The sequence below is a fragment of the Schistocerca piceifrons genome, chromosome 2, assembly GCF_021461385.2.
Source record: "Schistocerca piceifrons isolate TAMUIC-IGC-003096 chromosome 2, iqSchPice1.1, whole genome shotgun sequence".
Classification (NCBI taxonomy): domain Eukaryota; kingdom Metazoa; phylum Arthropoda; class Insecta; order Orthoptera; family Acrididae; genus Schistocerca; species Schistocerca piceifrons.
In genome coordinates this window covers 928,160,510-928,187,043 of record NC_060139.1, presented here as the reverse complement: position 1 = coordinate 928,187,043, position 26,534 = coordinate 928,160,510, and the positions used below count along the sequence as shown (strand labels likewise).

General features: G+C 46.3%; 1 protein-coding gene across 6 annotated transcripts in view; it reads left to right on the top strand.

The window, feature by feature from the left end:
* The window catches only part of LOC124777906 (stress-activated protein kinase JNK), a 718,838-nt gene that overhangs the window by 492,990 nt on the left and 199,314 nt on the right, over positions 1-26,534 (top strand). For 4 of the 6 annotated variants that reach the window (XM_047253456.1, XM_047253453.1, XM_047253455.1 and 1 more), the window contains one exon: positions 23,660-23,716. The exons of 1 other annotated variant lie outside the window; for it this stretch is intronic. The gene's annotated coding sequence lies outside the window, so the exon portion shown is untranslated. The remainder of the gene's footprint in view (positions 1-23,659; positions 23,717-26,534) is intronic. One more of the 6 variants, XM_047253457.1, reaches the window with a different exon arrangement.

Here is a 26,534-nt window from a genome sequence, read left to right as displayed (position 1 = left end):
AATTGACGCAAAGAGAACATGGAATAATATACAATATTACATTATGCATTCTCGAACATTAACAACAGGATGGCCATATAAATGTCTACCTGACGACAAACCTCTTTCCTATACTTTGCTCAAATTACGTGCAAATCAGTGTTATAGTACGGGGGACATTCCGGGTATCCTTAGCAATTGTAGTGTTAATCGAAGTTACCATGACAACTGTGGACTACGCTAATATCCCTTCTGCATGATGTCTTCCCGAACAGTGATGCCGTCTTCCAGCAGGATAATTACCCGTGTCACAAGGCCAGAATTGCACTGCAGTCGTAGCAGAGCATAATAGGGAACTCACGTTGATATTTTGGTACCAAATTCGCTTGATCCGAAACACTTGGAAAATATTTAGGGCACCAGCCCCCATCCTACAAAACACTTGCTCGTAATTTAAGGGAATTGCGTGGCCTGTGCGTAGACAACCCGTGCCACAGTGACACGTCTATAAACCTATAGAGTATTTGGCGAAGCTGTGGCACCCAGAACAGAGTATATTGCGTTCCAGTGGTTGACCAACGCGCTATTATGCAGGTGATCATCATAGTATTTTGGCTCGTAATTGTATACTGATTTCGTATTAGTTTTTGAACATTTGTTCGTGTGATAATTATTAAATAAAATCATTCAGGACTGTACTGTTGTTTATACATTGTGACAAAATGATGACTGTTACAGTAAATAACGCGACGTTCATAGAGACTTCAATACGAACTAGATGCAGTCACCATAGGATGCCATCTAAGCGAGCGGAAGTAGGCCAAACAGGTGGTTTTTGATATGAGGGATGTCTGTTCTGCCGGATACCACTCATATCTGTAATTCTGTGGGCGCGACGGCTGTTGGATGAAAAAATTTCAGTGGAGATGCACAACCAACATTCGAACTCCTGCGGGAATCAGAAACGGGAGGAGATTGTTGCGATGCGACGAGCGGTTAGTGGGGAATTTGGATCTGACGGAAATTGTGTCCGGATGTCCGAGGCAGCTAGGCAACCTTTCTAGAGAAGCGGATCATATGGGATCGAATCCAGATCCGGCAAAAATTTTCAGCTCTCGCCGTTCATTGCCGCAAAGTCCTTTGTGGCTGGAAGTGCTTATTTCATTCCTGTCTCTTCCCCATCCCGTTGCCTTTCCGTTCCTTCCACCTCAATTATTCACGGGGAGAAAACTCATTGTCCAGGAGGTACGGCCACTGTTTGTAGTAGCAAGCGTCTCAGAATTACGCGTGATGTATTTATATGAGACAAACCCCTCGAAACACACTTAAAGTATTTGAATCTCAAGTTAGAATGGAAATACCAGATTCATTCTAAAATTAAAGACCGTATTGATCTGACTAACCGCTTAATTCTCCTTCCAGCCCTTCGCCGTCTCATAAAACGTCCTAATCGCTGCCGTCAGTATGACGCTAACATACAGCAGGTACACTCGTTCACTGTTTATTTGTGCAGTTTCAAAATCTGTGACAATATTGACGATCTTTACAACTGCGTGGTTCATAGTGTAATACTGTTTCCTAATGGAAAAAGGTCTGCCCTCTCGATATTTATGGACAATGACCGACGTTTATGATGTGATGAATGATGCTTCAGTTCGAAATTGGTGCATCGTATTAAATGGCGGACGAACGAATGTTTGCAATGAAAAACGATCAAGCCGACCTTCAGTTGTGACTGCCAAACTCAAATCAAGGATTGAGTAAAAAATTCAACGGGATAGACGTTTCATTATAGCTGAAATGAGCTTTCGCTTCCCTGAAATTCCCCCATCATTTCTTTATCACAGTGTTAGTGCCGATTTATATTATAGGAAAATACATGCCAAGTGATGTCCTCGGCTTTTGACAGACAAACAGAAAAACAACGAGTATGGGCTGCACTGGCATTTGTCGCCGGGTGGCAAGTTTTTGAACAACATTGTTACTAGTGACGAGACCTGGGTTCCGCATGTAAGACCAGAAACAAATTCTGGACACTAATCAGGTTATGTGTACAGTGTCTTGGGATCGGAAGGCCGTTCAACTCATTAACTTTATGCCTAGAGGAGAGACCATGAATCCAGTGGCCTATTGTCAGAGCCTCCACCATTACGCGGCGCCGTTGTAAATAGTGGCACCGACCTCCGCGATTACGCTCTCCCGCATTCTGATGATTCGACGTGGCATTTACTTTGGAAGTGTGAAGTTATCGAAATCGGAGTAGAAATGAAACGAACTGAGCCGCGCGGGGTAGCCGCGAGGCCTTGGAACGAAATGAGCCGCGTGGGGTAGCCGCGAGGTCTGGGGCGCCTTGCCACGGTTCGCGCGGCTCACCACGTCGGAGGTTCGGGTCCTCCCTCGGGCTTGGGTGTGTGTGTTGACCTTAGCGTAAGTTAGTTCCCCAAAAAACGAACTGAAAGCGGACGTTACTGACGGGTTCTACAACTTGGCGGTAACGGAAAACTCTTGGAGCGCTACGACAAATGTTTAAATTTGAATGGCGGTTACATTCAGAAATAGGCAAGATATCAGAATTTGATATAAAATAAGCATTCCTTTGCTTTCTTGAGAAACAGAAATGACCGTCGTACATCAATACACACATCCAGTAACTCTTTTTATAAAATGTTACCATAATAAAGATGCGATGCGGGTTCCGTATCGCTCATAGATTAGCGGTAGACGCACACTGCCTGAAGAGAAAAGAAAAAAAAGGAACTTAATTACCGAGAAGGGGAGGAAGGAACCAAATGATGAAACTTGACGAGTTGAGGGGATATGTGATGTTACTTGAGTCATTACAAAATCGAGTCTAACTTCCAAGGAACTTGGCATTATGAGCCCAATTATGAGAGGTTGTACCCTGTCTGACTTGTGTGCATGCACTGGTTTGTTTGGGAAGGGTGTTATAAAGCTGTTGTGTCGCCTGCTTAGACCCACAACGTCCGAGCAGGTCCCAGACATGTTCTATCGGGGATAGATCTGGAATTTTTGCTGACCACAGGAGTACGCCAGCACTACGTAACAGTTCGTAGAGACACGTTCCATGTGTGGACCAGCAGTATCCTATTGAAAAATGGCACTACTATACTGTCGCATAAGAGGTAACACATAAGGACACAAGACGCCCCGACGTACCGTTGTGTCTGTCAGACTTCCCTCAATAACTACCAGCCCTAACCTGAGTTCATACCCGGTGGCTCCACACGCGTTGACATCAGGAATAACGCCATTGTTTTTTTTCCAAAACATTGGAAGAATGGTACCTCTGCCTATGTCAGAGCCGTACGCGCTGACGATGGTCTTCCGGGAAAGTGCAGTCCTACGACTTAACCGCTCAACACAACGCCATTGATCAGAAGTCCATGCTGTCCATTCATGTTACCACTCAAAAGACAGCCGTTTCTGTTGGGGTGTTAGCGGCAGCTTATGCGTGGGACGGAAATTCCCTAGTCCGGCTGCTGCTGCTCTCTGACCAACGGTGTTACTTATTCTCGGATGGCAGGCGCGGATCTGAAGGGGTACTTGGCGCTAAATACGGCAATCCTCACGTGTGGTGGGCAGACGTGGTCGACTGGAACCTTGACAGAACTGCCTTGACATTCCTACGCAATGCTAAATCGGGCCATTGTCACATCCGAATGCACAAGAAATCTGGACGCAGTGGTTACCACATTGGACTTGCATTCCGGAGGACGAAGATCCAAATCCGCGTCCTGTCATGATTTCCCTAAATCGCTTAACACGAGTGCCGCGATGGTGTCTGTGAGAGGGCACTGCCGGTTTCCTTTTCCATCCCCTAATCCGAGCTTGTACTGCGTCTCTAACGACGTCGTTGTCGACGGGACGCTAAAGACTAATTCCCCCCCCCCCGCCCCCCCCCCCCCCACACACACACACACTAAAGAGAACTGGACGTTGGACAATTCAACCAGCCGACCAAATAGGATCTAACAATGATGCCCCTTTCAGACTCTGTCAGGTGCTAATAACACTGTCTTACGAGAGTACGCAGCATCTCACTGTCCTTCAGTGATCACCCCCCCTCCCCATCTGATAGTATTGATATGTTATTATGTATCCTACCAGGCTTTCTAACAATACTAAACACGAACGAAACTAATGCAGTCCGGTGGAGTTCTACCTGTCACAGAGAACTGCATCTCGAGTCATTTACATACTTCCGATACTAAGTACGTGTACAAAGTTACATTGGCATTTTGTCGCGTCTTCTAGGTTCTTCACTTTTTTTCATTAGGAATTAAATTTGTGAGAAGTACACCGAGACACTCGTCTCAGTACTGAGAGCACTGATCGGTCTGCAGCCTACTTTATGTCGTGGCAGTGACAAGTATGCGCGTAGTAAACAAATCCATCCGTCTGAAATGTGCAACGACGTAAAGTTGCTCGCGTCGGCCGCCAGTGACAGACTGTAGCGGCTAAATCGGACGTTAGTCTGCGGGTCGTGGCGCAGGCCGCGTCGACCAGCGAGTGAACGGCGTCGGTGCGCGGTACGCTTCGCCGTCCGTCCGCGTCCAGCTGTCGGAGGCGGCGTCGGCGTCGGCGTGTGGCCGCGGGCGCCGCGTTACGCAACGGCCGACGAACAAATCACGGCCGCGCGGGGCGTCGCGTCGCGGCACGGACATTCCGGCACGGCGCGCCGCGGCTATACTTAGCGGGCGCGCGAGTTATGAGTCCAGACATAGCCGCGCCCGGCCGCATTCTTGCCGCTCGCAAAAATAACGCCGCCACCGCCCCCCGCCACCGCCGCCACTACTGATTGACTCGGGTGCGCGTCGCCCGCTGCCGTTAATCACCGCCGCTGCGCCGGACGGCGCCCCGCGGTGCCGCGAGCTGCGACCGACGCAGCTCGGGCCGCCCGCTAACAAGACAGCCTTCAGACCTGCATCACGATATCAGAGTGATTGAATATTCTTGTCGCGTCCGCAGCCGGCGGGCTATACGGTCACCTTGACGCACTATTTAAGCTGTCTGTTCTGCCATCTTCTTTGGGCGACGACGCTGTTTCCCAATCTTAACCGAACTGATTCATATCTCTTGTTTAATACTTTCAATTCCCAACCACTAAAGATACACTTAGGTGGAAAGTTATGGGATACCTCCTAACATCGCGTCGGGCGTTAATTTTGCCCAGCGTAGAGCAGCAACTCGACGTGGTATGGACTCGACAAGTCGTTGGAAGTCCCGTGCGGTGCTGCTCTCTATAGCCGTCCATAACTGCGAAAGTGTCGCCGGTGCAGGATTTCGTGAATGGACTGACCTCTCGATTATGTCCCGTAAATGTTCGACGGGATCATGACGGGCGATCTGGATGGTCAGATCATTCATTCGAACTGTCTATAATGTTCTTCAAAATGTAGCTCAATAACATTGCTCATTGTCATCCTTAAACATTACATCGATGTTTTGGGAACAAGAAGTGTATGAGTGAGTGGCTGCAAATGCTCTTTCAGTAGCCGAACATAAAAATTTGCAGGCAGTGATCGGTTCAGTTGTACTAGACGACCCAGTCCATTCCAAGATATTAAGTTGCTGCGTCTCAAAGCGAAAAACATGTGCTTTTTTTTTACAACAATAACGAACCACGCTATTTTCTCAGTGAGTGCTTAATTCTACAACTCTCAACGTCGAATACTCGATTCTATCTGAGTGTACACAATTCCTACACCAGTCATCGTAACAATCATAAACGAGTTTGCGGACTTCGACATTTATATAAATTTAGATAACCATTCAGATCATCATGTAATACCCATTTACAATCACGACTCGTTATCCAGTGTCTGTTCTCCGCACAGTCTGCACCACATAACTCTCGTTTTCAACAAATATATAACCCACTCCTCATTATCAAATAGCCAGACCTCTCCCGTTACCTTAAATATTCACGTTGTTAACTATTTACTAAGACTTCACTAGCGGAAACTCGCAGTATCTATCCTTCGATTATTTAGAGTCGATCAGTACTAGTAAAAAAAAAAAAAAAAAAAAAAAAAAAAAAAATGCACTCCACACTGCAAGTGTGCTGCGTTTATCACTAATTTATCTAACAATAACTATTCACACGTATTTAATGCCCTGTAAAACCATTTACAAAACATTTATCAAACGTATGTGAGCGGAACCGTTAGTTTTAACAATTGAAATTTTTAGAAGACCTTGGAGTCTTCTTCTCGTAGCCGGCTGCGATTAAAGTAGTCTTTGCCTCTCGAACCGCTCATGCTGTATGCACACGGTAAATAGCTCACATTTGAAATTCAGCCTCGACTCGTCATTGGTGATTTATAACATGTGATTAAAAGGACGCATATAAGCAACGTATAAAAATATCATCAAATTACGCATTCAGTGCATATTATTTGTAATTCGGCCACTGCGACAATATGTTCAGACGAAACAGACTATCGTGACGACACTTCAGATTATACAAATTACTTCGGAGTCCCTGGTGAGTACGTCCATACATCCCCAGTTAACGTGCCGTAATGAGTTCACTTTGCAGGATCATCAGAGCCTTATCACTTTTGTAAGCAATTTCACATGTAGCTTCACACATTTCGTAAAACACATCGCACTCAGAGAGAAAGCGCAGCAATTACGTTACAGACTGCAATTTCAGCTGAAGCTAACTGTTATTATAGGGACATTTTAACGTGTCGGTTTTAGGTGTAGGACATGGTTTTGTAGACAGCGGTTAAGATCGTGCATGAAATACCACGTTACCGACACTGCTTGCCTGAACAAGCAGTTGTACGGTAAGCACAACCAAATACTTTGTGTACTGTGCTTTTTTATGTGTTATGCGTCGCTTGTTATTTTCTTTTCTTATTTTGAAATGAGTGATGAGATTAATCCTGTACGACTCTCACACCACCACAAGGGATCGGCGACTCTTATGATCCGGCGTCAGTATTGCTTCTGCAGAAGCACGAATCACGTGTGTAGGTTGCCAGATCTGCGAGGGTGAGACGGGGCTTGTCGCCCGTACCGGTCCTGACCCTTCGAGCGTCGAACTTCTCGTCTGTTTTCGCTCACTGACGTCTGCCATGTTGTTTTATGGAATCAGCGTAGTAATATGGGTCTACACGGAGACATTTCAGAAAGGACCTGTCGTGTTTTGACACGCTCGTGGCTACACCGTGAATGAAGTTGCCCAATTGGTGATGCTGTATCAACGCAGTCTGTCCATCGTGGCTTTATGGAATGGTGTACCAATCGTAGCCATGTAACACGACATAAGAACAATGGCCGTAAATAAGATATAACATGCAGGGATCGGAAACGAGTGTTACGTCTTGCCAGTCACAGCCAGTGTGAAACCCTACAGGAATTGCTGCTGTCAAAGAATATAGTTGAAGAAAAATTTCCTTGGATCACCTGAGTGTTAAAGCGCGTACCTACAGACCCACAGAAAGGAATTCGAATGTATGACTGTCGATAATCCAGTCTGGGAAAAGTGATCGTATCTGTAGCGTGCGTCAAGTGCTCGGCCATCAGTTAGCCCCAGTTGCTGTCTAACACGAAAGAACAACAAGTGTGTGGTCTCTCCTCACTGTTGCCATTCTGCCCATCACCAATGTGCTACAAAGTTTACAGCAGTTGCAGGCGTTTTTCGGTTGACGTCAACGATTTACTGCACAAAGTAATACCCAGTGCCGTGCAGCACTACAGATGCCTGGGAGTTGTCACAGACAGTTGTACAGCAGCGTAGTGTCAAACACACGAGATAAAGCTCTGCAGCGTTCCTCAGTCATGCAGGTATGACGTTTGTCGATTCCTGCTGACCTCACAGTCCGTAATCCCCTGCAGGATTTACGAGACGTCCGGGTCATATCGGCTCACACTTTGCGCATTTGCATCACTGTACTTTGCGCTCTGTACAGGGCGCCATTAAAAGATTCTGGCGAACCATATACCTGTATACACGATATTTATAATCAGAATACACTATTTTACATATACTCACCCTCAATATTTCATAAAAGATTCGAGAGATTGAAACGAGGTTTTTGACAGACGCTAATATACAAATAGTATACTATTTTGATGTGTGATTAGTACTGTCTTTATTATCCATTACGGTTAAAAAGAAAAGATGGAAAGATACTTAAACGTAGGATGATTCAAGAAATTGCGCACAACTTGGAGCTCAAAGAGGAATCAGAATATAAGGACTTTGGAATACACTACTGGAAATTGAAATAAGAACACCGTGAATTCATTGTCCCAGGAAGGGGAAACTTTATTGACACATTCCTGGGGTCAGATACATCACATGATCACACTGACAGAACCACAGGCACATAGACACAGGCAACAGAGCATGCACAATGTCTGCACTAGTACAGTGTATATCCACCTTTCGCAGCAATGCAGGCTGCTATTCTCCCATGGAGACGATCGTAGAGATGCTGGATGTAGACCTGTGGAACGGCTTGCCATGCCATTTCCACCTGGCGCCTCAGTTGGACCAGCGTTCGTGCTGGACGTGCAGACCGCGTGAGACGACGCTTCATCCAGTCCCAAACATGCTCAATGGGGGACAGATCCGGAGATCTTGCTGGCCAGGGTAGTTGACTTACACCTTCTAGAGCACGTTGGGTGGCACGGGATACATGCGGACGTGCATTGTCCTGTTGGAACAGCAAGTTTCCTTGCCGGTCTAGGAATGGTAGAACGATGGGTTCGATGACGGTTTGGATGTACCGTGCACTATTCAGTGTCCCCTCGACGATCACCAGTGGTGTACGGCCAGTGTAGGAGATCGCTCCCCACACCATGATGCCGGGTGTTGGCCCTGTATGCCTCGGTCGTATGCAGTCCTGATTGTGGCGCTCACCTGCACGGCGCCAAACACGCATACGACCATCATTGGCACCAAGGCAGAAGCGACTCTCATCGCTGAAGACGGCACGTCTCCATTCGTCCCTCCATTCGCGCCTGTCGCGACACCACTGGAGGCGGGCTGCACGATGTTGGCGCGTGAGCGGAAGACGGCCTAACGGTGTGCGGGACCGTAGCCCAGCTTCATGGAGACGGTTGCGAATGGTCCTCGCCGATACCCCGTGAGGAACAGTGTCCTTAATTTGCTGGGAAGTGGCGGTGCGGTCCCCTACGGCACTGCGTAGGATCCTACGGTCTTGGCGTGCATCCGTGCGTCGCTGCGGTCCGGTCTCAGGTCGACGGGCACGTGCACCTTCCGCCGACCACTGGCGACAACATCGATGTACTGTGGAGACCTCACGCCCCACGTGTTGAGCAATTCGGCGGTACGTCCACCCGGCCTCCCGCATGCCCACTATACGCCCTCGCTCAAAGTCCGTCAACTGCACATATGGTTCACGTCCACGCTGTCGCGGCATGCTACCAGTGTTCAAGACTGCGATGGAGCTCCGTATGCCACGGCAAACTGGCTGACACTGACGGCGGCGGTGCACAAATGTTGCGCAGCTAGCGCCATTCGACGGCCAACACCGCGGTTCCTGGTGTGTCCGCTATGCCGTGCGTGTGATCATTGCTTGTACAGCCCTCTCGCAGTGTCCGGAGCAAGTATGGTGGGTCTGACACACCGGTGTCAATGTGTTCTTTTTTCCATTTCCAGGAGTGTAGGTATTTACAGTCTTGGAGGTAAACGTGAGCCCGTGAAAGCTTTGGAATGTCAGGAGTAAGGACACGCAATGCCTTAAGTTCAACAAAGAAATGTACTGTTTACTCAACAATGTTGTACATAACGGAATGTGTTCAAAATGACGCCCACCACATTTAATACAGACATAACTTCTCCGTATAAAATTCTGGTGCTCTATACCAGACGCTGCAAGTGACTTGATGAGAAGTGTTTCTTTCTCGTAAAGTGGTTAACGTACACGAAGTTTTTGGTACGCACTAAAAGAAAATAAAAAATAAAAAAAAAATTCTGGCGTCAGATGTCAGATTAGGGGATCGAAGTGGTCATGCATTTGGACCTCCCCTCCCGAACCAACTCCTGCTATACTGGCGCACGATTACTTCCAAGAGTATAAGTTTCTATCCCAAAGTTGCTGTATTTAGACTCCTACAGCAGCTCCTTGAAGTTGTGAGCAATCTTTTGAATTTCTCTTTATAGTATATATGTCCTGTGATTTGGAAAACAGGGCACGACATTACTACGCTTGTCACGTTTACCTGGAACTTCGGGGAAGTGGGCGAAATGTGAAACTGAAGACTGCCAGCACATCGTGGTTTCACCCGCGTTGTGCTGTGTTAGCCCCGTCGTGGAGACAAAGCAACGTTGTGACAATGATCCTGGACTTCCCGTACAAACTGCTCATTTTCTTTTTCATACCTTGCATCTATACGTATGTGTGTGGGCTTAGATTCAAGAGGATTAGGGAATAAACGGGCCTTATAAAACATGAGTAACGTTACTGTGAAATAAAAACCAAACACTATTGACGATAAATGCTATATCTGCTCGAAAGCTGCTCGTCTTTGGAATAAAAATCTGATTCTGGTAACATTCAGTACCCCGTTGCTCCTCCTGCTGCATCGTAACATGCTTGGTCTAGTGTCGACGTCCGGTGTGCCGGCTGGCCTGTGGATGGTTTTTAAAGCGGTTTTTCATCTGGTTCGGCGAATGCGGGCTGGTTCCTCTTATTCTGTCTCAGTTTCACTGTGTCGGCGATCGCTGCGCAGACACTGTCTCCCCGTACGCGTACACGCGCGCGCACACACACACACACACACACACACACACACACACACACACACACACACACACACACACAATCATACTCCGCAAGCCACCTCATGTGTTAGTTCTGGAACTACTAAGTTATCCGCTGTACCTTGTTCCACTGCCGACCGCTGTGGCCGAGCGGTTCTAGGCGATTCACTCTGGAACCGCACGACCGCTTCGGTCGCAGATTCGAATCCTGCCTCGGGCATGGTGTGTGGTGTCTTTAGGTTAGTTAGGTTTAAGTAGTTCTAAGTTCTAGGGGACTAATGACCTCAGATGTTAAGCCCCATAGTGCTCAGAGCCATTTGAACCAACCTGTTCCACTCGCGAACGGCACGTGCGAAACATAATTGTCGATAAGCCTCTGCATTGGCTCTGATTCTTCGAATTTTCTCGTCGTGGTCGTTACGCGAGAGGAAATAATATGTTCCCGACTCTTCCCGGAAAGTTCTCTCTCGAAAGCTCAATAGTGAACCTCTTCGTGATATACATCGCCTCTCTTGCAACGTCTGCCAATGTTCTTCGACTGAGGCCCTGCTTAGGCCACCCAGTGTACGAAGAGGGTCTCAAGTGAGCTCAGTCTGACTCAAGCCGGCTGATACCGCAGGCCATTCCGTTCGGTTATTTCTGCCTCCTGGAAGAAAGTTTTTGCGAGGTTGGTTCTGTGTGCTGGTGCAGACTCGTCTTGAAATACGAACCCATCGCTGAAATGTTGGTTGTCAATCTAGACATAAGTTGTTGGATCCTGTTTTGATACCTCGCAATCACCAAAGTCGTCCGACATGCGTATGTTATACAGGTCCAAAACCAACCTCACATCCCAACCGAACTCATGTGACGGTATATTTCAGAAGTTTGTTGGTATCTGACATCGTACACACACTTCTGTGACGATCATGACATTCAAAATGGACGCTAGAGTATCTAGAGGGTTGCGAGCTTTCTGCAACGGCACAGCTCTCCTAGTTAACTCAAAACGTCGCATAGTTCTGTTGCCGTTGCCTCGGAGTACCTATGAGCTACAGTTTGTACATTTTTAAGATGATTGCCAATAACTCACGTGTTTTTTATAGTGCATCTGACACATTGTTGTTCTAGTGTTAGCAGTTAGCCAACACTACGAACACTACCTGAGTGAGGAAGCCGAAATGCACGCGTTAACCCACGCAGGCTAGAGATAGGTCTGAAACAGGATACGTAATGAATGCTATAAAGAAAAGTACGTAGCTGCTGGAATACTTAACTTTAATCCATCATTGTTGTACATCGCTCTTGACGATACAAGTGAGACTCTGTAGATACATGCAGTGTTACTAATGGCGCCTTGCTAGGTCGTAGCCATTGACTTAGCTGAAGGCTATTCTAACTATCTGCTCTGCAAATGAGCGAGGCTTCGTCAGTGTGCATCGCTAGCGAAGTCGTCCGTACAACTGGGGCGAGTGCTAGTGTGGTGGCGCTCGGTCTGCGATCACTGACAGTGGCGACACGCGGGTCCGACGTGTACTAATCGACCGCGGCCGATTTAAAGCTACCACCTAGCAAGTGTGGTGTCTGGCGGTGACACCACAGTTGTAACTGTCAATTCCTGTGTTCACCATTATCACAATGTCTGTCTGCATCAAGACAACGCTTGATGCACCTAGAGGTGCATGAAGTCCAAGCAGTTTTCCATAGGTGGTATTTTCCAAGGGTGGTATAGGTTAATACTTACAAAAGATTAAATATTAATCACATCTCATACCGTATCTTATGAATATATGCATCCAAAAGTTGCTAATCATATGCAGAAACAGTTATCCTTGCACAAGACGATGTGTGTCCAGTTTAAAACCAAAGCTAACTGGTCATTAACTTAGTGTAAACATATCGAAAAGTATCCAACCGTAGACGTTTATTGTGAACAACAAACCCGTGCAGAGATAGAACTAATGCTTCTTCATGCGTGCATTGCCGCGCGGGGTAGCTGCGTGTCCTAGGGCGCCTTGTCATACGGTTTGCGCCCCCCCCCCCCCCCCCGCCCTCCCCATCATCGAAGGCCGAGTCCTCCCTCGGACGTGTGTGTGTGTGTGTGTGTGTGTGTGTGTGTGTGTTAGATTAAGTAGTTTGGAAGCTTAGGGACTGATGGCCTCAGCATTTTGGTCTCATAGAACCTCAAATTTCCAAATTGAATGCATGCAGTGTTAATGTTATTACAGCATGTTTTATGAAACAAGAGAACGGATTAATTAATTTCTCAGAGCCAAAAGTATAAACTTGTGAAATGTGAGACTGTGGAACAACATATATGTGTAGATAATAAATAAGGAAGGTGTAATTAATGGCTATGTAGGTAAGAAGTAATTACACCTGTGTCATGTGACAAATGTGGCACATTTTTCCCCATGCCTAGATAAGACCATTTTCTTATCAAGAATATGGACATAATACACCTTTTGGTTATACACGGTGTTCAGAAAGTCTGATAAACATGTAAGGGTGTTGCAGGATAGATTTTGCTTAGAAATACTAGTAAGAATTAACGACTACGTTACGCCAACAAGAGCTGAACATCACAAATTGGTAGGTAGCGGAGACCGGGTGTCTTAGTCACCCCGTGCGACCACTATGAATCATGCGTGTTTTGTGTCTCACGAAAGGGACTCAAATGTTAGAATGACGTCGTCGCTGTGGTGTACACAAATTCAGAGGATAAATTCCCATGCTAAGAACCCATCTTCCCGTAAAATGTCGATTTTGCACACGATTCTAGCTTGAACTGGGTGGCCTGTTGTTATCCTGAACGTTGCATCTAAAGCGATATTGTCCCGTTCACGACCAGGAGACACAGCGCGCTCTACACAACTACACTGAGAATGCTGCTTTCTTGTACCTTCATTACACAAGCGGCTGTACGACGTGCTGTACAGTGAGCGGAAAAGGTTTACGTTAAATCACACAGTTAGTCGTATATTAAAGTCGGAAACGGTATATATGTCTTGAGGCAGTGTATGTAACTCACACCGGACAAATTACCCAGCTTATATTCATCCGGTATTTGAGAATGAATTACTTGGCGACTGCCAACAAACTTGACACATAATTTGAAACCTTTATGGAGTTTTTTTCCGCTAACAGTCCCACAAAATAGTGAAAGGAAGTCAGTTTATCGCTTACTACATTTTTGCTCTCCGTGGAGTAAAACTTACGCATCAGGCACAATGTTTTAATTTATTGCTTCTGTACTACTAACTCTATTACCAACACATTTCACAGATAGTATCCACATATTCAACTGAATATGTCTGCAAATTTAGATCATCGTACGGCACATAGTTCAGGAGATATGTTGTCATGAACATCGAGTTGCGTGAAAAACTACCGCAAATTACCCAGACTACACTCATCAGTTTTATATGGGCGAGTTTAGTTCAGATTATGAGGGTACTAGCATTCGTCCTGTTGAACATTGTGGAACAGGAATGGGGAGAATGTGATTGTGGTATGCCATTTACACTCCACCATATGTCGTCTTGTGGCTTGCAGAATGCAAAGTTCGTGTTTGCATGTGGATTGGACGTGTAGGTGGCACATTTGCGTAGTAGAAGTACATGTGCCGTGATGCAAGGACGCTGGTTGTAAACTGAGATATATGCCTCGTCGGGCCTCGCCGAAGTGCACAGTAGCTGCTAATAGCGGGCGCGATGTTATCAGCCCATTCACTAATAACCTCGCGCCGCTGTCCAGTGCTAAAAATATTGGCGCACCGGGCGGCGTCGGCGGCGGCTGAGGCGCGGCGGAGGCGGTAGTGGGGTAGTTCAAGGCCGCATCGACCGGCCGGGGCGCGGACGCGGACGCGCCGCCGCCGCTGCTGACGTCACGGCCGCCATATCGATTCACGTGCTGCATAATCCGCTTCCTCCGGGCTTTCTCTAATCGCGCCTCCGTTCCTCCACTTCTTCATTTGTCTCGCCTTAATGATGGCGATCGGCGCGGGTTCTCCCAGAGAATTAAACGAAGTAAAAAAGTTGGGGCAACGAGCTTCCTTGCAGTAGGGCAGGGGTCAGGGGTCGTAACATCCCACCATGCGTTCTGCCGATCCTAGCTTCGTTGTAGAGTTCCGGAATGTCTTGACAGAGGTATGCCATTAACAGCATGTTCGTATTGCTAGTGTGCCTGCAGTACGAAAACTATGACTGCTGTAATCCGGGGAGGGGGTTTATCTTCACAGAGACTCATAAAATATTGTAATGCGGAAGAGCTCCCAAGAAAACAGGCATTCATTCATTTTGCTATTGTTATTCCCTTACGTGTTCCTGTAGGGAATTAAGCGTGGTGAAAGCGATTGCTTGTATGCTGCTTTACGAGTCTCTGTCTGCCACATCCTGTCCTCAAGATACGTTTAGATGGTTCACATTTTACGGCAATGTGTGGCAGCAATAGTGTTGCTGTCAAGACTGCTGCAACAGTACACGGAAATATTGCATTATGACCGGCTAGTGTTGCTGGTGAAACTGGCTGGTGCAGGTAGTTGCCAGTGTTCATCAAGGGGAGTATGGTATTTCGTATGCCTCAGCTTCATCTGCCTTTGTCCTTGATTGTAAATGCTTCCCTCAGCCATGCTTCCTGTTTAGCACGTCGACAGCGCTGGAGGGCCAAGTTACGTAAGCTGAGCGTGTGAACAATATTATTTCATTTTTGTACCAAAAACGGCGCGCGTACTTAAAGGCATTCGATTTATTTGTTATCCACAGGAATGTAGAAGTGGGAAAACGAGATGAATTTTATAAATGTGATACATACATCTAAGGTGAGATCTGTAAAAAAAACAAACAGTGATACACAGGGGATAGGCAAAATAATATGAACAGTGGTAGTAATGGGATGGTTGTGTTTCACGGTCAACTGCACAGGTAAGGCACGCGTCGCGCTGACCGCCAACAGCGCAGGTAACGCACTTGTAGCGCTCGACTTTGCGTGTTTAGTACGGACTAGGCATCAGTGCAGGTTGGTTACGGTTAGTGCATACTTTCTATTTGCATTCAGAGGCCGAGGTCGACGTGCAGATCCAAGAGAGTTCCAAAGAGGGCAAATTGTGGGGGCCCGATTAGCTGGAGCATTAGTAACCAAGACGGCCAAGTTACTGAATGAATGTTTCAAGAGCAACTGTTTCAGCAGTCATGACACCCTACTCAAAACATGAAAAGACATCATCGCGTAAACGTAATAGTGGGCACAAATCAAGACTAAATGATAGAGATTGTCGTACGCTAACACGAATTGTACCAAAACAACACGAAACTATAGCGGCTAAAGTGACTGTAAAGCTCAATAGCTATCTTCGAGACCCCGTATCTATCGACACTGTTTGCCGAGATCTCCATAAATCGAATATTCATGGACGAACTGCTATTCCGAAACCATTAGTGACGACAACCAACGCAAAGAAGCGAAAACATGGTGTCATGAGCATAAATCCTGGACGGCTGACCAGTAGAAACACGTCGTATAAGGTCCGACGAGTCCACGTTTTCGTTATTTCCAACATCGGGCCGGGTTTACATTTGGAGAACTCCAAAAGAAGCCTACAATCCTGATTGCCTGATTCCAACAGTTAAGCATGGAGGTGGAAGTGTGATGGTGCGGGCAACCATATCATGGTATTCTGCTGGCCCATCATTACTCTCAGAGGCCGTGTTACAGCCTACGATTGTATGAACATTTTAGGTGATCAGGTGCACCCCGTGATTCAAATGGTGTTCTCCAATAATGATTCAGTATTTCAGGACGATAATTCACTCATTCACTCAGCCTGGACAATATTAACGTGGTATGAGGAGCATGCAACTGAACTGCAGCGTCTTCCCTGGCCAGCAAAGTCCCCAGGCTTGAATATTATCCAATCCTTGTGGGGGGTATTGGAGTGCAGACTCGGGAGCAGATTTACACCTCCCTCGTCACTACAGGAGGTAGAAGAGGTTCTGATCGAACCGTGGCATAAAATTCAATTGGAGACTGCTCTATCATTATATGCCAGTATTTCAAGGAGAATCGCAATTGCATTACGGGCAAATAGGGATCCAATCCCTAATTAATAAACCATTTCCAAGTAAGAACATGGATTCACATTATTTTGCCTATACCCTGTATACAAAGACGGGAACCTGAAAAAGCGCATACTCGCTGCTAACATCGTAGTGGAAGACATTCAGTAGTGAGATATAATTTTATTATACACTTCCCAAATTGTTTGAAGCTTTAGCACGTGTGTTCACGGCAGCAACTCGCTCATTGTCTTTTATTATGGTCATTAAACTCATTACTTTTCACATGATATAACTCACGTTGTAGATGTATCACATCATATTCATTGTTCTATCACTGTAGTGGCAAACTACAGTAAAATATTAACATAAAGGTTTGAGTATTACGTCGAACTACTTCAATAAATTCCTCAAGTCCTTCCACCAAAGCGCTGCAAACGCCTCGTGCCATGAGGTATGTTGATGAGAAGGCTCTTGAGGGGAGTACATAAAACTTCTGTATGAATATCACTAGCCAACTGAAGGGTGATCGCTAGTCTGGTTGTAACAGGTATACGCACATCCGTGCCCGAGGCAGGATTCGAACCTGCGACCGTAGCGGTCGCGCGGTTCCAGACTGTGGCACCTAGAACCGCTCGGCCACCCCGGCCGGCGACCGAATTGTGGAATGCAAGTGAAAGAGATCGTTATTTGCTTCCACTAGCTCACTTTCGTCCATTTAGAGGTCTTATTGTAGTCCATGAAAACACTTCTGACCCGAGAGGATGATATGATATGAAGACAACAACCAGTCCCCGAGCGGAGAAAATCTCTGACCCCGCCTCTCGCAAGGCGTTCTGCCGTGCTGACCACTCGGCTGGGGAGGTGGACAAACAGATACTTCCGTGAGGTAACGTTGGAGGCAGTAAAATCATTCAGCAGTTCGACGTAGTGCTAAACTTCAAGTAGCATTTTGCAGAACGAAGGTAATCTTGTGGCTGGGGATTGCCATCTCTCTTGGAGGGCGTCCCTAACACTGTCGGACGGGTCGAATCCACCACTCACAAATCTGCCAACGACTCTGACTTGCTACCATGTCTTCCTTTAGTCTGAAATTGTGGTCACCCCAAACGTTCAAGCCGTTCTCTAGAGTGGATAGCAACAGCGTTACATATGGAACACAGGACCTCTCTCAATTAACCATAGTCGGCCATTCGCCTACCCTAGAACAGACCTTGCGCACTCTTTCCAGTTCATGTCATATTGCGGCGTCGCGCCGAGATAGTTAACTCTAGAACACAAAAAGGGGGGGGGGGGAAATGTGACATTGTTCCTAAACCATCATTAGTTTTACTACTCCATATTTTATTCAAATGAAGTCATAATTTGTGTATTAGTTAATTACAAACCCTCCAGTGATACGTCACATACAAAACAAGTACAAAATATTCTGTTTTACACCCTATACTGAGAATACCAGTTTGGCGGGAAGCTCGAACTCGTGTCAACTGCAATCGGAAATTTTATGTGGGTTTAGTAACTAGGGTTAATTAACGCGACAGACTCAAACATCATACCATTATTCCCAAATCAAACGAACGTTTCCCGTACCTATCTGCATTAAATCAAGTGATCTACATCTGTAATTGCTGCATTCAGGATGGTGTCTTGTAAATGAGGTGTTTTTAAATTATTTTACACATCTAGTTCTGTAGGAGCAGATATGCGTGGTCATGAAGCGGGTCAGTTAGTGAAATTACATCAGACACGTCAATAATAAACAAAATAAAAATTCACACGATTCCTATGCTGATAACAAGCTACTGATGCTCGTATGGACGCTTACCGATACTTTTTTTTTTTTAAATAGAAGAGGGAAGTCGGGAAATTGAAGTGATACCAGAAGCAGTGAAACGTAAGGTGACTTGCAAAGTACAGATATGGTGCAGGAACTTTGGAAGGGGAACGTTGCTGGGGGTTGTCGGGATATAAACACTTAAATAGTTTTAATCACGCATATTACCAACGGAATTCCGTAAATCAGGATACATGTTTAAAAGTAAAACAAAATGGTAAATCCACAAATACACATTAACTTAATATCTAGCATAAGGTTAAAAATGTTTGCCCTTCCAAGTAATATAGCTTTACAATAAAAAGGCACAAAACAATCATACCAGTAACAACAACAACACGAGCAGGAGTGACTAGAGAACTAAAACAGCAAGGTCCTAACTCAGGGCAGGATATCGGAAATCAAACCCACTAGAGCCGAGACACCAAAGCCCCAAAATACAGGTAATCGACAAGAGTTCTTGATAAATACAACTAAAAAATTGAAACACACAGAATGAGGCTACACAATAATGGCCATGGGACAAATGTATCTGACTCATAACCCAAGTCCAGCAATTAGAAACCAGAACGTAAGTCAAGCACAATTGACAGTAAAACGATTTAATTCGTACAGAATCTACTGCTCCTGTACTTTATATAACAGTATTAGACCTTGGAATGGTTCCACTCTTATGGTAATATAATAACTAGTCCGAAATTTTCCCCTTAGCACAACCGTAATAACACTTAACTTATGCACCGCCGTCCACGAGTGCACACCACAAAGACCACCTATTTGGGACTCAGCACGACCTTGCCTGGATCCAAGACACAGGGCAGAGACTGATGCCTCGTGTTGATAACATTTCTAGCTGTGTCACAGACTCCACGAGGCTGCCTCCAATGCTAACCACGCGAAGTTGCTGTTCTGTCTTGTCCCGCTGACTCACTTGTTGTGCTTTCTTACTGGCTCTTGTCATGCTGTGCACGCTGTCAGCAGTTGCCCCGTCCTCTGTGCACATGGGGCCGCTATCACCGTCTACCAGCTGCTAACCGCCTCCGTCTTCCTAGGCACCTCTGCTCGCGGCTAGTTCTCCTGAACCAGCTGCTTCAGGACGTAAACACGAACAGTCGGCGTGCCATCCGTGCTCCAGTGGCGCACTCGAAGTCTTGTCCTGCCGCTGCTGTCAGCGGTCTCTGAGCTAGATGCAAGTTGTTACCGCTTCGTTGTCCCACATCAGATTCCTCTCCACTGTCATTCAAGGCCACACCTAGTCTCACCGTGACGCTTTACTGTGCTGTTCTGCACTTTCGCACGTACTCTGCGGCGGCAGGAATGCACCACCAGTGCTCGCGCCAACTGCCAAGTTGAGCGGGACTTCAACCCACAGCTCAGTAATTGGCTTTTTGTTATGGTTTCTTCCTGGATCTTTGCATACTGTCCGTGGTAACAGTAGTCGCCGCATCCTCCGTGCACAAGGGATAAAGAAAAAGTTATGTAACAAATTTTTTGCTGGTTTTAAGGTGCATTTGGACACTCCTGGTACTCATTGAAATTTCGGCGTCACAGTACGGTAGCCGATCGCTATCGGAGCCAAAACCAAATGGCGCAACTCATTGGTAATGTGGAGTATTGTGTCGTAATTTGTTTTCCGCATTTGAAGGGGAACAACGCTGCAGCAAACCATCCTGAGTTGGCGACAGTGAATGGTAACGATGCACCGTCATACGACGAATGGTTAGTTGAAGCAGACACTTTCAGTGTGGTCAAACAAGTCTGAACGACGAAGAATTAAGTGGCAAACGATCTTTTTATGAGGAACCGGGAAAAGCAAGAGGTCCTGGTGCTCAAAGACAAGCATACCACAATAGAGGTGATAATGTGAAACTAGTGAAAATCAGTGACTGGTCAGTCTTCATGTCGCACAATATTTTGAACATGACAAAGGTCGTCGCCGACAGGTTTACCGAAACTGCTCATACCCTCCGAAAAAACCACACTGAACTGAGGCAAAATCGGAAATGTTGCAGATGACTATATAGCCACTAAGACACCGAGACGAAGGAGCAAATTAAGGGATGGAAACACGTGGATTCACCAGCGCTGAACGAGGCGAAGACTCAGCCATCATTGGACAAGGTGATGCTGAGTGCTTTTTGGGGGCTGCCGTGGTGTGGAGCTAATCGATTATGCTCGTTAGACGCAAACCATCACAGGAGCGTATTACCAAAATGTCGTTATGAAGTTACAGCAGGTTGTCAAGACGATGCGTGGTGGGAAGCTGTCCAGTGGGGTGTTTTCGCTCCAGGACAACCTCTCAGCTCATTCTGCGCAGGAATAGTCACACGTTTACGCAATGACTGCGAAGTTTTTTCAAAGTGGAAACGATCCCTGAACAGCCAAAATGAATATGCCTACAACATAGGACTCTGCCTAGAAATCCACCGTTAGGAAAAATGCCGCGTTGGAAAATTTTGGAAATTTATGGTAAGGTCTTAACTGCTGCGGTCATTGGTCCCTAAGCTTACACAAGACTTAATCTAACGTATACTAAATAGTTCAAATGGCTCTGAGCACTATGGGACTTACCTGCTGTGGTCATCAGTCCCCTAGAACTACTTAAAACTAACTAACCTAAGGACATCACACACATCCATGCCCGAGGCAGGATTCGAACCTGCGACCGTAGCGGTCACGCGGCTCCAGACTGTAGCGCCTAGAACCGCACGGCCACTTAGGCCGGCTAACGTATACTACCTTACGCTAAGTACAACACACACACACACACACACACACACACACACACGCCCGAGGGAGGAGTCGAAACTCCGACGGGGGGGGGGGGGGGGGGAGCCGCGCTGGCCGTGACAAGACGCCTGAGACCGCGGTCTACCTCGCACGGCTCGCGTTGAAATGTGTGTAGAAGAGGCATGTTTTATGGTAAGTTTTTTCTTTTTTTTTTTTCTAGGTGATAATTAAAACTCGGTGACTACTCATCGCGTAGGTACGCTATATATAAGTAGGGCATAACGAAAAATGGGTTACAACTGCAACCTAAGTGGTTCCATGCGTACAAATGTGATTCCCTACTCCTCTGTCGCTTCCGTTAACGTGGTTACCTAGTGGTGAAGTTGGAGTCTGTTATTGCGGAGTCCAACTTAGTGACTTTGTCTTCGTGTAAAGTTCATTTTAATTCAATTAATTTTTTTCTAGCACGGTGGGAATGTGTGTGCCCCTCATCTTCCGCAGTGGTTTCTGTTACAGAGCTCGTGGCACCACGCCAGTCAGTCTGCAGCAGCATGGCACGGTATTGTGTTTGCCGTAGCAATGCGGACTGTTATATTCGGTTTATTTAGCTCTCGTGGGCCGCAACGCGGAATTACGGGGCTCCTTTTATGCGGCCGCACAAGTGTTTGAGCGAGCGAGCCGAGCCGAGCCGAGCCCAGCCCAGCCCAGCCGGCCGCCAACTTTTCCCATATTCTCCGCAGCTCGGTGCGAGACCAGAGCGCCGCCTAATGAAACGGCACTGCGGCCATCCAGGACGGTCTTAATTAACACCGCCCTCCGTATTTACTTATTAACGCGCAGAATGTCCCGGCCCGTTACCAGCTGCGTGTATGGCTGCCGTCGCCATGGCGACAAATTCTTACTGCTCCTAAGAGTCTACTCCGTTTCCGGACTAAATAGGAACAGCCCTGTTGCGTCCCATTGTTAGAGAAGCTGCCTTGTTTACCTGATACCAGCGTCCTTCTAATTGTCTCTTTTTTCCCTTTTCCGGTGCTAAAAAAGTTTCTATCGTCGTCAGGAGGAAGGACTATCCAAGAAGTATTTATTATTATTATTATTTTTGCTGCTGTGATCCGTCTCCGTAATGGAGTGGTCAGCGCATCAGACCCTCATGCGCGGATCACGGTTTGGATTTCCGCTACTGCCAGGGATTTTTCATTGGTGGGAGGACTGGAGCGGGTTGTACTCAGCTCAGCCTCGAGATGCCAATTGAGAGGTAGCGCCTCAAGTCGACAACGGCCGCAAGTGCGAGGTGGTGAACCCATGCCCCTCTGTACCGCATCCGAAAAAGGAATGGGTGAGGATGACACGGCAGTCGGTCAACAATAACTTGGTCATAAGGCCTGTTCGCGGGGTTTCGAGTTCACTATTATTATTATTGTTATTAATAATTATTACTATTTTGAAATTTTCATTGTTGCAATATGGTTCTGCTCTCAATTTTTAAAGACACCACACACACACACACACACACACACACACAATATCAGTATCGTTATCATAATCGTGGAAGATACAAGCCTAATTCGAGTACTGAATAAATAGTATCAAAGAAGTTTATAAATTGGAAAAAGAAAAAAATTCGGATCTGTACCATCACCACCAGGAAAATGTCACTTTCGCAGGGCGTTTTTATGTACCTATCACGCAAAGATTAGGGCCATCAGATCCTGTCTTACAAATTACATCTAATATGTAGTTCAAAATTTAGAAAACCGTATAGAAAAGAAAACAAGCGGTATATTCGTCCATGACACTTACAACAATAAACAGAAATTGCAGACACACATACTGAAGCTATGAGCGGTAGAAGCAGTGGACTTCAGAGAAGGGGTGGAACATTTGATGTTTGCTGATGACTCTGTGGTGTGTGGAAACATATCATCAGCCCACGCGCTTTTGCCTATTACAGTGCCATGGATTGCGAGCTGTGTCTCGGATAAAGAATGTTCACTGTATTTAAAGTATAACATAATATTAATACTCAGTCCTTACCTGAAAATGCTATCTTTCTGTATCCAGCACATTGCGCTTCTGCCAGAGACGACGAATCCAGATTTTTCGTTAATCTACGGATTATCAGCCTGACAAACTACGTGGCGGTTAATCCTGAACTGCTTAGCTTCTGCGAGTGTATGTGCTTACGCACTTGCAAATAATTCCTGTGGCCTCTGCGGACGCCTTTCGAAACGCGAAGATCGTCCGAGGCATTTGGGATTTGAGGGGGGGGATGGAGCATGGGAGGACCTGAGCTGATGCCGTTGCTGTTTGTGTCCCCAGGTGCAGCGGAAACGACTGCGAGGTGGGCGCTGTCTCGATAAGCATGAAACCTTTATGGTAAGCCGCCGCTACCGCCACCGCCTCTGCTGTGTCTGTGTGTGTCCTCTGTGTGTGCTCTCTGTGCCACGCCCTCCGCGATCCTCTCCAGCCCGTAATTACGCCACGCTGGAGTGCAGTCGGCGATAAGCCACGCCGTTCCCTCTTCCTGTGATAGCGTAGTCTGTCTGTCTGTGTGTCTCTCCCTGTGTGTACTCCTTTTAAGAACTCGTCCGCATTATCCTTCTTAATGTCATTACATTACCTGACTTCGTAGACTTGAAGCTATTGCGGTATTAAATCTAGCCTCTAATGAACAACAGGCTTCTGGTTTTACTTTTGTCTGTTGATATTAACGTCTGTTAAGTTCTGAAGTCGTTTATCTTGCAAACGGCGCGTTTTCGGTTATGGATTTATTATTAAATATTGCTGTAATGAGTACCCTTTACAACCCCTGTAACTGTGTGGTAGGAGTTCTACACTCTATAAAACTACTGATCGATATTTCTTCTCCTATTGGCAATTTACCACCTAAGATGTCTTCCTCAGTTGGAGACGAGGTTAGAAAACAGTTTTATATATCGACAGCGGCCTCTCAGTCGAGGACAGGCAGTGCGTCCTTTCCATAATAGAGGACGTCTTTCTACAGACAGGGGGGCGTCTAGAGTTCCTGCAGTTGTCATAGCATACTGACATTCCTTAAAAGGGATTTTAAGCAGCAGTAGATCTTTGAGTGACCTGCGACGTTTTAGCTCATATCTGGTACTTCAAGAAATAGTTTTTGTTATTAATGTCGATGTTTTTACCCAGGGTATGGAATGCGATCCACGAATAACTATTTGATGTTTGTGGCTCATCTTTGTCACAGCGGGTAATCTGTCCAGTGTCGTATTCTGTTCCCGAAAATTTTGTTTATCGAAAGCATATGCACACGTTCCAAAATAATAGTGATGTAACGCTGATTTCAAATTACGTTAATCGACACACGTTAGATTTAAAGTTCAGTTAACTGTTTATTATCATCAGGCAAGTTCAGTTAACTGTTTATTATCTTCAGGCATATGGACAGCTTGTGGCAGATGATATGATCAGCCGGGCTGAACTGAACCTCTGAAGTAGCGGATGGAGTCTAGCTGAAGTAGCGTATGGAGCCTAGCATCGCTCCAAGCGCGAGGTCCTTTTAAAAGTTTTGAGTACCGATGGTAGCCCATCCATCATGCACCAAATATCAAGACCTCCCCCCAGCCCCACCGCCAAGGAATGTTCAAGTCCTGAATTAATCACTTCTTGCGACAAATGCTTTATCAACGCAGCTAAACTGTACCGCTACCTCGCAGAAATGCGTCCGGTACAGTACTCTCTCCACCACCACCACCACCCACACCACCACCACCACCACCACCACCCGCCCCTTGCAGCCTCCGCCCACCCACGCCACATTCGTGTCCCGGAATGTATACCTTTTACACCCACTATGTGTCACCAACCGACACTGTCCTGGTGCACCAGACTCGAAAAGTTTGACACTATACGCCACGTGTTTAACTTAAATATCATACAAGTATGGGTTGTGATTCGTGGAATTTGCGTAAGGTACGAATCTGGGAACATTCAAAATACATCTTAATTGCATGCTGACGCAAAATAAGTAGGGTGTTTTCCCTTAGGGAAAAATTTCCCTCTTTGCAGTTATGGACTCAAAATTGACGTACCGCATCTGGTTCTCGCGTAATTGACGACTGTAATAATATGCAGTTAGCGTCATATAAATGTTGGAGCATGCTGCTGTGTGTAACATTCTGTTAATTATGTTGTAACTTCTCAATAATAATTAAATATGGTAATTAGTGACGGCTTCCCGGTAACTGAGCAAGCATGTTAATAATGTAAGTAAATATCATTATAGCGCGGAAGCGCTGTAACAAGTATGTCTGAAAAGGCCTCGGGCAGAATCGTGGTTGGGGGGGGGGGCGGCATCTTGTTGGTTGGGTCTTATTTGAGCTAGGAACATAGGGCAAAAGTTTTTGGTTTAGCTCGGACCAGCGGCCATTTGTATAGCCATTCGAACATCTGCCGTACTGTACCTACAGGGTGTCTCAAAAATGACCGGTATATTTGAAACGGCAATAAAAACTAAACGAGCAGCGATAGAAATACACCGTTTGTTGCAATATGCTTGGGACAACAGTACATTTTCAGGCGGACAAACTTTCGAAATTATAGTAGTTACAATTTTCAACAACAGGTGGCGCTGCAAGTGATGTGAAAGATATAGAAAACAACGCAGTCTGTGGGTGCGCCATTCTGTACGTCGTCTTTCTGCTGTAAGCGTGTGCTGTTCACAACGTGCAAGTATGCTGTAGACAACATGGTTTATTCCTTAGAACAGAGGATTTTTCTGGTGTTGGAATTCCACCGCCTAGAACACAGTGTTGTTGCAACAAGACGAAGTTTTCAACGGAGGTTTAATGTAACCAAAGGACCGAAAAGCGATACAATAAAGGATCTGTTTGAAAAATTTCAACGGACTGGGAACGTGACGGATGAACGTGCTGGAAAGGTAGGGCGACCGCCTACGGCAACCACAGAGGGCAACGCGCAGCTAGTGCAGCAGGTGATCCAACAGCGGCCTCGGGTTTCCGTTCGCCGTGTTGCAGCTGCGGTCCAAATGACGCCAACGTCCACGTATCGTCTCATGCGCCAGAGTTTACACCTCTATCCATACAAAATTCAAACGCGGCAACCCCTCAGCGCCGCTACCATTGCTGCACGAGAGACATTCGCTAACGATATAGTGCACAGGATTGATGACGGCGTTATGCATGTGGGCAGCATTTGG